This window comes from Mustela nigripes, chromosome 9 (genome assembly GCF_022355385.1).
Source record: "Mustela nigripes isolate SB6536 chromosome 9, MUSNIG.SB6536, whole genome shotgun sequence".
In the NCBI taxonomy this organism is placed as follows: domain Eukaryota; kingdom Metazoa; phylum Chordata; class Mammalia; order Carnivora; family Mustelidae; genus Mustela; species Mustela nigripes.
This window is the reverse complement of record NC_081565.1, coordinates 26,682,218-26,694,258: the sequence shown is the minus strand read 5'-3', so window position 1 is coordinate 26,694,258 and position 12,041 is coordinate 26,682,218. Positions and strand designations below refer to the sequence as shown.

Here is a 12,041-nt window from a genome sequence, read left to right as displayed (position 1 = left end):
CTCGTAGTACTTGCAGTGCCTAAGGGAGAGCAAGGGCGTTCCCCCAAAGCCTTAAGAATCAGTTGTAGGGGGGCACCTAGGAGGCTCAGTTGGTTCAGGGTCCAACTCTGGATTTCAGCTCAGGTCATGATCTCGGGGTCGTGAGACCCAGCCCCACACTGGGCTCCAAGCTGGTCATGGAGATTACTAAGATTCTCTCTCTCTCTCTCTACATCTGCCCCTCCCTCCAACCCCTCATCTCTCTTTAAAAGAAAGAAAGGACTATTGTCATTCTTTAGGCTCTAAGACTGTTGTAGGACTATTTTCGTACCTGCTGGCTAATAAACATTCATAGCTTTAGAAAAATTTTATCTAAGACCTCACCTGTTGTGGAAATTATAAAATAGGAGAGGTATAGCCCCACACAGCTAGAACCATCAGAGTTGGAAGACCAACTCATCCTGGTTTGCCCTGGGCTTTCTCAGTTTCGGCACTGAGAATCCCATGTCCCAGGAAAACATACCATGCCAGGCAAACCAGGGCATTGGTCCCCGCAGATATCGACCCAAAGAATTTACCAATTGCTAAAAGCCAAATTAGCTTGAGTTAGAAAAAAATATCATGTTTCTCTTGAAAAAACTTCTGCAGGCTTAAGTTTCCAAAAAGGATTAAAGGAAAAGATCTAGAGCCTTGTTGATATAGATCAACAGCATCTATATACGCCAGGAGCTTGTTAGAAATGCAGAATCTCGGGCCTTACCTCACAACTACTGAATTAAAATCTGCAATTTAGCAAGGCCTCCAAGTGGGACTTTGCACAAGGGCTTCATGTACTTCAAATTCTCAGGTGCGCTGGCCTTAGAAGAAAAATCTCAGAAAGTGACTTTTAGCTGGGCCTTGAAGTCAGTAGGAATGAGCTGGCAGAGGGCACCAGAAAACAAGGGCATAAAAGGCCCAGAAAACACCAATGTGCTTAGTCAGCAGGAGCCATTTGTTGTTTCTGGGTGTGAGAAATGGGAAATAACCCACAGGCAGGTTGGGCAGACAGTGGAAGCCCTTAGCCCCGTATCTTCCTTGCTCTCTCTCCTTTCAAAACTCAGGCAGCTCCTAAACTCTGATTTATTTTCTGAAAGCCAGAGTTCCTTCCTCCCTGTGGCCTGGTTTGGTGCAGCTGAACTTGCACAATGCTAGCTTAGAGGGGGACAGCAGGCCCAAGGAGATCCTCCACCAGGGCAACATTCAGGTTCAAGGCTCTCATTTCTAGGGACCTCTGAAGGATCAGAGCTCTATAGCTCTGGCTTAGGGAACACAGTCTCTGATAGTGGAAGGCAGAGGAGACAGCCAGCATTTAAAGGGATGCAGATCAAGGATCTCTACTCTGAAATGAGAAGTTGGCAAAATAAGAAAAATGAAAAGTCTCAAGCAATATCTTGCATTCTGAGTCAGACTATACATACGGTATTGGTTTCTCAACCACTCTGTGCCCCAGTTTCCTAAACCATACAATAGGGATAACCCATGTACCCACCTCACAGGTTGTAAAGATTCAGTAAATTAATGCATGCAAAGCTCTTAGAATAGTGCCTAGATGCTATCAGGAGCCCCCTACAAGGTACTGCCTTGAATTAAACAATGACCTCTGTCCTAATGTAGGAGTTGGAGACATGACTTGCTGAGTGGGGATCTGGGGTGGCAGCCTGTCTCCAAGTCAACCCAACAGGCCATTATCTTCATAGATGTTGGCATTTGAAACTATATTATTCTGTGCTACTTACTATGGTCCTCAAATATGGAGTATTAATCAATGGAACATAGGGTGAACTGAGACTTACTGGGTGCATTCATCAGGGGACAGAGAAGCAGAGCCATGACGAGTGATAGAGAATAAAGGATTTATTACAGCAGTTAGACCTGAGGCTAAATTGACACTGTATAAAGCTACCATACTATGTATTCCTAACATGGCAGGTCAGTTTTGAGAACTTCACCAAAAATCTCTTATTCCACATACTAAAGTCCAGGAGGCTTCCCTAGGAAGCCTTTGTTTTGGTCCCTCCCTCTTGGGGGTGTACCACACGCCTCCCTTTGTACACATCTGTAACAGAAGCTGTATCACTTGTGTTCCAACTATCTGTGTCCTCCTCCCTGGACTCTGAGCCCTTCCAGGTCAGAAGCTGTGTTTCATCCTTTTGCATCTCCAGCTCCTGGCATGGCTCCGAGCTGGCCTATGTTAGGTCAGATCATGTGACATCACTGCCATTTTATCATCTTTCATCTACAAAAAAAAAAAAAAATGCAATTTCATAAACTTCAGAGTATTAGAGGAAGCACTCAGCAAATGATTTCTAAATAAGTGAACACAAGACAATCAAATACCCACAAATTCTAGTTAAACATCGAAGAATGAAACTACCTCAAGTTTCTGTGTGGCCTCGGGCTCCTTTTTACACACCTCAATTATTTTTGCACTTTTGAATGTGGAAATGCCAATGAGTAATCCCAACAGGTCAAACAAACAGGTTCTGTACCATTTTCATGTCTCTGGAGCCTGCCAGTATCTCCACACAGAAGATGAGGAAGTCCCCAAGGGGTCAAATGCAGTTTTCTGTACCGTTTTAGTGGTTTTGGAGGCTGGCAACATCCCCACACAGCTGAAAAGTGGTGGACTCCAAGATGGATAAGATTAAGTCTGAGATGGCAGATGGCCATGATGGCTCAGAAAGCAGGTGCTGAACTCCTCTTGACTTCCAGTCCCAGCATCACAGAATGGCAAGGAGCCTCGGAGGTCATGGAGCTCAACCATACATCCCTCAGAACTGAAAATTAGCACATGCAATGTAACTTTTTAAAAAACCAAGACATGTATCAGTGAAAGGGACTTTAAAATAATAAAAGGAAAACAAGAAAGAATCTTGTTCTTTGTACCAGGGGGCTGGTACAAACTCTGTACCAGGCAGGTACACCTGCCAAACACAACTCTTGACTTTGCTTCATCTAGTTACAAAGGGTCTAAAATTGTGGGGGTTGTCAGGATCCACAATCCAAATGGACCCCAACAGCCACCATTGGAGGTTGTAGAGGCCTGATGAGTTGGTGGATCAGGGAGAGGTTGTTTGAACCTTCAAAAAGGCCAGGGCTCCAGAGAAATGATATCCATGCAGACAGATATGCTCCTACCTGGGACCGGCCTTGGGATTCCCTGGGTTCTGGCCCTCCTCTCATTTCCCCATCCTGCTCCTTGGTCCCCAGCAGCCCTTACCATCCCTGCCTTCTGCCCTATTTACCTGATGACCCAACTCTGGACCTCCACCCTGGGTTCTGCCTTTCAGGCCTGCCCTGCTTACAGGGACAGGGGAAGGGAACTAAGAGGAGTTGGCTGCGTTCTATAGGGTTTGTCACTTCATATTCACACCAAAATGCAGAAAGTTAAGAATAACTAGCCTCCTTTTAAAAATGAAAAGTTAGGGGCACCTGGGTGGCATCTGACTCTTGGTTTTAGCTCAGGTCATGATCTCAAGGTCATGGAGTTGATCTCTATGTCGGGCCCAGCACTAAGTGCAGAGTCTGTTTGAGATTCTTTCTCCTTCTCCCACTACACACCCCCCCACTCATGCTTCCGCTTTCTCTCTCTCAAAATACATCAGTAAATCTTTTATTAAAAAGTGAAAAGTTAGATAATCTGCTTAAAGTCACAGAGCTGCTACAGGATGAAAGAGAAATCAAAACCCAGGTGTATCAGATTCCAGGGCCATATTCTTTCCAATATGCCATCCAGCTTCTCTTACTATGATTCCTTTCCACCTTTCCTGCAGTCTCGTTTGCATGTTCTGCACCCCTGGAATTCATTCTGAGTACTTCTTCAACCTATATTTCATCTCTTCCTCTCCAGCAGATTCTCCCACTCAGACTCTGGCCAACTCACAATGTCTTCTAAGACAGAAGAGCTGCTCACCATTTGTAAGCCACATATGAAGTGAGGATGCACCTGATCACACTTCACTTAACTTACATGAATCTCCACTGCTACAGGAAGTATCCAAATATCTTGTTCTGGCATAAATGTCATTCACAGTGTGGCCCCTACCAGTACTTCTGGCCTCACCTCTCACCTGGCCTTTCTGTCTTCTTTTTCATCAGAAATTTTTAAAAGATTTTATTTCTTTATTATTTGAGAGAGAGAGAGAGAGAGAGATTGAGAGAATGAGTTGGAGGAGGGACAGAGGGAGAGGCAGACTTCTTGTGGAGCAAGAAGCCTGATGTGGAACTTGATCCCAGGACCCTGGAAATTAAGACCTGAGCCGAAGGCAGATGCCCAAAGAACTGAGCTACCCAGTGCCCTCACCAAATTTCAACTACACTGAATCTCCTCCCTAAAGAAGCCTACTCTAAGACCAAAAAGACAACACATTGGCCTATTATGTTATTATGGAAAGCTTTTTATTATCTTGGTATCTGGTACTGGATTTCTCTTTGAGCAGAACCACCTTTACTGGAAGAATTTCTTGATAACCCCCATTGGTGCAGAAGTTGAGAACCCCCATAGGGTCCCAAGTGTGGACAGGCTGGAAGTTGGGCTCTGCAGAAGTAGATGCTGCGATGGAGTTTGGGGTACAAGATGTTTATTAGGACAACCCAAATGTACATCGACTGAAAAATGGATAGACAAAACTGCAATATGCAATGGAATCTCATGTTAGAAATCCTCATATCTTCACATAAGTTAAGGCACAGAGTATATAGACCCTTAGCACTTTGCCAAATAGGTATTTCTTTTTTTTTTTTTTAATATTTTATTTTTTTATTTGACAGACAGAGATCACAAGTAGGACAGAGAGGCAGGTAGAGAGAGAGGAGGAAGCAGGCTCCCCGCTTAGCAGAGAGCCCAATGCGGGGCTCGATCCCAAGACCCTGGGATCATGACCCAAGCCAAAGGCAGAGGCTTTAACCCACTGAGCCACTGAGGTGCCCCGCCAAATAGGTATTTCTATTCTAACACTACTTTTTTTCTTTTAGACTCTCCTTTCTCTCAGAGCCTCAGTTACCTGAAGCATTTGTTCAATTAAATTTTTCTTAAGTTTTGTAGAACAGAGCATCTCTTTTTCCCTCTCACAGACTTGTTTTAAAGATATTAACACTGAGGTGTAATTTATAGGTCAGGGTACATTGTGCTTAAAATCTACAGACAATAATGAACAACAACAGTGGTAAAAGAAAAAGCAAGAGAAAGACTATCACCAAAACCAAGTTGGTTTTCGTATAAGGTATTGGGCCTATAGCTTTTCATAAAAATACTGTCAGGAAAAGCTGCAATAAAGACTGTATTTCACATCTGTTTAAGACAAGAGCTATGGGAAAACCAGCAGGGAAAAAAATGTAAACCTAGACATTTAATATGAAAACTTAAATCAATGTTTTCCATATATCATCGCATTCAGTCCTCTCAACAACTCCCTAAATTAGGGAGATCAGAATTATTACAGTCATCATTTAGAGTTGAATCAGCTCTATTCAGAGTTTGACTGGCTCAAGTTTACACAGAAACCAAGCAATGGTACCAGGTCTTGCCCCCAGAGTCAGTGACTCCAAATGCAATATTCTTTGAGTGACTACCCCGTGCCATACATAGCGCAACTGCCACCACCTCTCTACCCTCCATGGCCAGAGAGATAACCACAAGTGGCCAGACAGAAACCTGTTCAGCAGTTCAAATGCATTTCCCATGAGGCAACAGCCATTTGAGGATTAACATCTTAGAGGAAGGTTTTCATTAATGAGCATGGCTTTCAGCAAACAAACAGAATGAAAAGAATTATCTTCTAACACACCCCAGTCATGCAAGAACTCATTTGTGTGTGGTCTTACCTCAGTAAAACTCCAGACAGGCAACCGGCAACCATTTTTATCTTATTTATTTATTTATTTGAGAAAGAGAGAGATCACAAGAAAGGCAGGCAGAGATAGGAGGAAGCAGGCTCCCCGCCAAGCAGAGAGCCCGATGCAGGGCTTGATCCCAGGACCCTGAGATCATGACCTGAGCTGGAAGGCAGAGGTTCAACCAACTGAGCCACCCAGGTGCCCCAACCTGTAACTATTTTTAACTCCAGCTGTGGTCGCAAAAGGAATTTTAGATGGCAAGACAGACAGAAATTATTGAACAAAGGGCTTCCATACAACAGAGTAGCATTCAGCCCAGGAGTTTTTTCCTAACAAAAGTCACTACAACAATACTAGAGCACCTGGGTGGCTTAGTTGTTAAGCAGCTGCCTTCAGCCCAGGTCATGATCCCAGGATCCTGGGATGGAACCACACATCAGGCTCCCCGCTCAGCAGGAAGCCTGCTTCTCCCTCTCCCACTCCCCCTGCTTGTGTTCTCTCTCTTGCTGTGTCTCTCTCTGTCAAATAAATAAACAAAATCTTAAGAAAAAATACTAAGAAATCAAAGGCATCCACTGACAGTGATGGTGGACAGAATTCCAGAACTGGGACAAAGTGATACATCCAGTATTGATATGGCTTGTGTGATTAGAAATGAAGGGACAGATGCCTTGTACAAAAAATATGCTGGAGAAACTGTCTCAACAAGTTAAATGGCTTTCTTTCTCTAGGACTTCCCAAGAGGAGAATAACTTATATAGCAATTTAAGAAATGGTGAATTCAAGCAATAAAATACAATTGGTGTGATTTATAACAGCCACAGAAAGAAACTGATCATTCCGGACAACTAATTCAGGTATGACAAGTACATGGCTTGTTTGCCTTCATTTCTCCCTCCTGCCCCCATAGCAGTCACTGCACTCCTTGCCAGAGATTCCAGATATAGCTCACAATCTTTAAAATAGTCCAAGAAGCTGCTACTCGTTAATCATATCTGCATTAACAGCTTTCAAACAAAAACTTGGGCATAAACTAGCATAAGATTAAAAAATGGACTAGATATTCCTCATGGTGCAATGGATGAAGACGTTGAGACCAGAAAGACTTGCTAGTTCACTCCCACAGGAAGAGTAAAGGGCTAGGTACCAGATAGCATGTGTCATTTTATCTTCAGTAACTAGCAAAGTGCCTGACATGGTAAACTCTGGATTTGTTTGATGAATTAACAGTTAACAACAAAATCACATGGTAGTGTTGATTTTTCATGGTCCACAGTTACTATATGCATATATTAGCCAGTAAGAAAAAATGTGTATAATTGTTCCCTATAAGGATTTACTTTCTTTCCCAGCTACTCTTTCTACTATCCTTATCAGAACCTTTATAAACAATTTCACCTAGTAAGGTTTAGAAAGCACCAGGAACCACAAAGATTATAACACCAACATACTTTGGTTTGAATTCTGAATCTACACTTAATTTGCTATATAACCTTAAGAAAATTACTTGATTTCTCCAGTCTTCAGTGCCTTTAATTATAAAAAGAGGATAATTATATCTACCTTGTAGGGTTGTTACAAGAATTAGGGATTTATTATGCAAAGTAACCTACCCAATACAGTTCCCTGTCTCTTTGTATTTATGCCTCTCCTTGCTCCCAAAAGGACTTAAAATGTTACCTACAATGAAGTAAATATATATAAAATAAAGAGGCAAATTTTCAAAGCAAAGGGAAAACAAACATAGTCAGAAGTAAACAAGGAATGACTCAGAGCATCTCACACACAGTAAACATACAATAAAATGGTGGCGGTGATGTAAACAGTTTGTACTAATAACATCAGTTGTCACTGGTGCTGTCATCTCTTCCCAGGGAATTCCAATCATCCTTCAAGTCCCCGTTTGGGGACCAGCCCTACCAAACAGTAAACATAATGTAGAAGCTTAAAAATTAAAACAGTGTGGTATTGGCACATGAATAGACAGACCAAGAGAACACAATAGAATGTCCATAAAAGATTTTAGTATTAAAAAAAAAGATTTTAGTATATGATAAAGTTGCAAGATTCTGAAAATCTCATATACAGGTATAGACACTAAAGCAATGAGGAGTTAAGTAACTTGCCACGTTCACACAGCAGGTGAATTATAAAACAGGGGTTTTATTTCAGAGTCCATTTTTTTAAGCACTAAACGATAATATTAAGTTAAAAAAGCAAAGTACAGACCAGTAAGTATACTATGCACTTCTGGAGTAAAAAAAGGAGAAAGAAAAAAATTTATTTATATTTGCTTGTGTATGTATACAGAAATTCTGAAAGGACACATATGAAACTAGTAATAGTAGTTGCCTTTGGACAGCATGGGGATGAGTAGAAGAGTAATGGGGATTAGGGGTGATAGATATGTGAGTTAATTTTATAGTATATGCATATATATTTGAACTATATTGATGTATAACCTGACAAATTAATAAAAATAAATAGGATACATTAAATTAAATATAAAAACAGAAAGAAAATGCTCATGCTGGACAAGTCTTTTCTGGCCTCCCTGCCAAACACAGTAAGCCCATCCCTCTTCTATGTTCTCATATCACGTGTGCCTACAATTTTCCCAGCACATACTATGTTGCACTGCCCTCATTTATGCTCTACTCCCCTGCTCACCTCACCCTCAGTCAAGCAATAAGCTCTTTAAAAGCAGGGTTCTGATTCTCTCATTCTTATATCCCTCGCACTTAGTGCGGTCCCCAGCATGCGGCAAACATCCAGTACATGGGGAAGTGTAAATGGAAAAACGGAAGTGGGGCAACCAGCCAAATTTGTGGTATGAGCACTATGGAAAGGGGAATCAGCTGGGGCCTTCACAGAACAGTAAGATTTTGAAGAGGAAGTGGGGAGAGAGGAAAACATAGCAACCCTTGCAGAAAAGGTGTACTCAACACTGCAAAGGCCAAGGGGGTAAAAAGGGTACTGTGGGCCAGTTCTAGACAGGGAGAAATAGGGAAGGAGAAGCCCCAGCTGAGGAAGACGTAAGCACTGAGACTGGCCCTGGAAGGGCAGGAAATAACAGCATAAGGCTGAGACTTCAGTCTTGTGACTCCAGAAGCCAAGACTGAGACCCCAGAAGCGAGGGCCACAGGAGATGCAGCTGAAGACTTCCCACCCCTCTGATGACTGAATATGGAGCAAAGGGCATATGAAAGATTGATTTTCTAATTGTTATGCCAACCACACATTTGATCTGTTGCTTTCTGTTCATTCAAACTCTGTATACACTCATCTGAGGGTTGAAAGGTGATCCACATTGAGTCATGAAAACATTTTCCCCATCAGAATAAATTCCAGATTCCATAAGCAGGGGAACTGGCCCATTCCAGTCAGACCACACGCAAATCCTGACCCTGCAAAACTGGGCTTTTGCAAATAACTGTGCATATCTTAACACTATGAGCCACAGGAATATATTTCATTATTTGATTGTGCTAATCATCAAAACTGCACAGATTCAATAGCCCTTATTTTACAGATACACACTGGAATAGATATAAGCGAAGTGAAACAATGTCTGGGATTTGCTTCAAAAGAATAGAGTGCCTGGCTGGCTCCATGAGTGGAGCACGTGACTCTAGATCTCAGAGTTGGAAGTTCCAGCCCCACCTGAGGCATGGAGTCCACTTAAAAAAAGAGAGAGACAGAGAAGAATGAAATAATATGTAAAAGTAAGAAGCTCAGATTGTCCAAACAGTAACCCTTAGGAAGAGAATGTGATTTATGCTAAGGATGCTTCACCCTAAGAGGTAAGCTAGTTAAATGAAGAAAAAAAAAAAGTAAAATCCTAGATAATATAGGAAGTGTCTGCAGAAGGAATTTTTATTTTATTGCCTCAGCCTTAAGTGGCATTAGCAAATACTGCAAAGTAATGAAGGAGGTCATTAGGAAGGAGCTAGAAACACTGTCCAACGTTATGGGGGAAACTCGGACATCTTAATTATATTCTGCCACCTAGTGACAAAGGAAATTTAACATACTTACTGAGTCGGACTCCAAGAGCCGAGAGGGCTGTGCCCTCCACCACCTGGACACCAGATCATGGCCTGACCACTCCGGAACAAGCCTAATCCCACAAGCGGTGGTGCATGGCGTCCTCTCTCCACTTCTGCTCAGAACTCTAGGAGACACTGCAAATATGGTCAACAGCCAAAGAAGCTGTGCAATCTGTGGCTGACAGACTTCACGCGGGGCCAGAAGGTCCACGTTCTACCACTGAACAGTCCACTGCCTCCTTTGCCACCTCCTGCCCGTTGCTAAGGGCTGCACGGGGAAACACACAGCAAGGCTGAAAAGGTGGTGCCTTTTTTTTTTTTAAGATTTTATTTATGTATTTGACAGAGATCACAAGTAGACGGAGAGGCAGGCAGAGAGAGAGAGGGAAGCAGGCTCCCTGCGGAGCAGAGAGCCCGATGCGGGACTTGATCCCAGGACCCTGAGATCATGACCTGAGCCGAAGGCAGCGGCTTAACCCACTGAGCCACCCAGGCGCCCGGAGGTGGTGCCTTTTAATCCTAAAGCTCCACCGGTAAGAGGGAAGAGTGTAAATACTGGGAACTCCTTCCCATGAAACGGGATAACCTTTACTCACAAATCTTGGCGCACAACACGATGGGCGGAAAACGATTAATTCCTGAATGTAAACTGAAGGAAATGATGTTATAAAAGCGTGTTCTTGTCCAAGGGGTGACGACCTCCCCAAAGGCAGCCGGTCCACCAGGCTGAGGTATGCCCCATAATGCATTGCGAGGCAGGTCAGTCAGGCCAACGAGGAGACCGGAAGTCAGACTGTGGCCGCTCTGCCACACGAAACCATAGAGTTTCTGGGGCCCTAACAAAGAACATCTTTGACGGTTCTGGGGTGTGCAAGTGTTCCTCTTCTGTTGGGTCAGCAGTCTCAGTCCATTTGTGGAAAACCATGAGCCTTACACCAGTGACATTTAATAAGGAGCTTGATCCCGTGCAGAAACTCTTCATGGACAGGATCAGGGAGTAAAAGCTAAGGGATCGGTATCGTGAGAACCTTTTTATACTGGCCCAGAGCGAGGGAACGTTTTAAAGGTTAAACAGATGGGGGCTTAAGTGGGTACGAGAAGAATAAATGAAAGAAGATGGGATTGGGAGGGAGACAAACCATAAGTGACTCTTAATCTCACAAAACAAACTGAGGGTTGCTGGGGGGAGGGGGTTTGGGAGAAGGGGGTGGGATTATGGACATTGGGGAGGGTATGTGTTTTGGTGAGTGCTGTGAAGTGTGTAAACCTGGTGATTCACAGACCTGTACCCCTGGGGATAAAAATATATGTTTATAAAAAATAAAAAATTATATTAAAAAAAAAAGGGTTAAACAGACATACGGTAAAGCAGACAAATACATTCAATGACTGAATTTGATGATCCCAAATTTTAAAGACCCCTGTCTTGAAGAAGTAACAAAACTAATCTGGTTATTTGTTACGTTTGGATTAGGAGAAGTATAACTAATTAGTATCAGACTAAATTTATATTGCACAATCGTAAAAAAAAAATAAAGCCATTCAAAGTTATTCATCTTAGATTTATTTCTGTTGCCCATCTGACTCCCTCCAAAGGATTTAAGAGACTTAAAAGAGAACATACAAAATGATATTTCAAACCATAAATTAAAGCAGAAACAAAAAACAGCAGAATGTAAACATAATATTTATAAGGAAAAACATAATTCAGATGCAATTCAGTGATAAGAAAAGAATCTGAGGAGAATTTGTTACCAAAATATTGATACTCTAGGACTTTGCTTCAATTGTGATTTCAAGACCAACAGCATCAACATCACCTGGGAACTTTTCAAAAATGCAGAATCCCTCAGCTTTTGGATCAGAATCTGCCTCTTAGGGGCGCCTGGGTGGCTCAGTGGGTTAAGGCCTCTGCCTTTGGCTCAGGTCATGATCCCAGATTCCTGGGATCAAGCCTCTCGTTGGGCTCTCTGCTCAGCGGGGAGCCTGCTCCCCTTCCTCTCTCTCTGCCTGCCTCTCCCTCCTTGTGATCTCTCTCTGTCAAATAAGATAAATAAAATCTTTAAAAAAAAAAAAAAAAAAGAATCTGCCTTTTAACAAGATTCTCAAGTGACTTATATGTACATAAAGTTTGAAAAG

The 12,041-nt window shown here is 42.6% G+C and overlaps 1 long non-coding RNA gene across 2 annotated transcripts; it reads right to left on the bottom strand.

The window, feature by feature from the left end:
- Positions 1-1,854: 1,854 nt before the first annotated feature.
- LOC132025062 (uncharacterized) lies at positions 1,855-10,643 on the bottom strand. 2 transcript variants are annotated; one of them, XR_009406403.1, is made up of 4 exons: positions 10,499-10,643; positions 9,892-10,037; positions 2,591-2,795; positions 1,855-2,254 (listed from the first exon to the last, which is right to left on the bottom strand). It is a non-coding gene; the product is annotated as an uncharacterized LOC132025062 (long non-coding RNA). The 2 variants fall into 2 exon arrangements; XR_009406404.1 differs by having other exon boundaries at positions 9,892-10,027.
- Between the last annotated feature and the right edge of the window lie 1,398 nt (positions 10,644-12,041).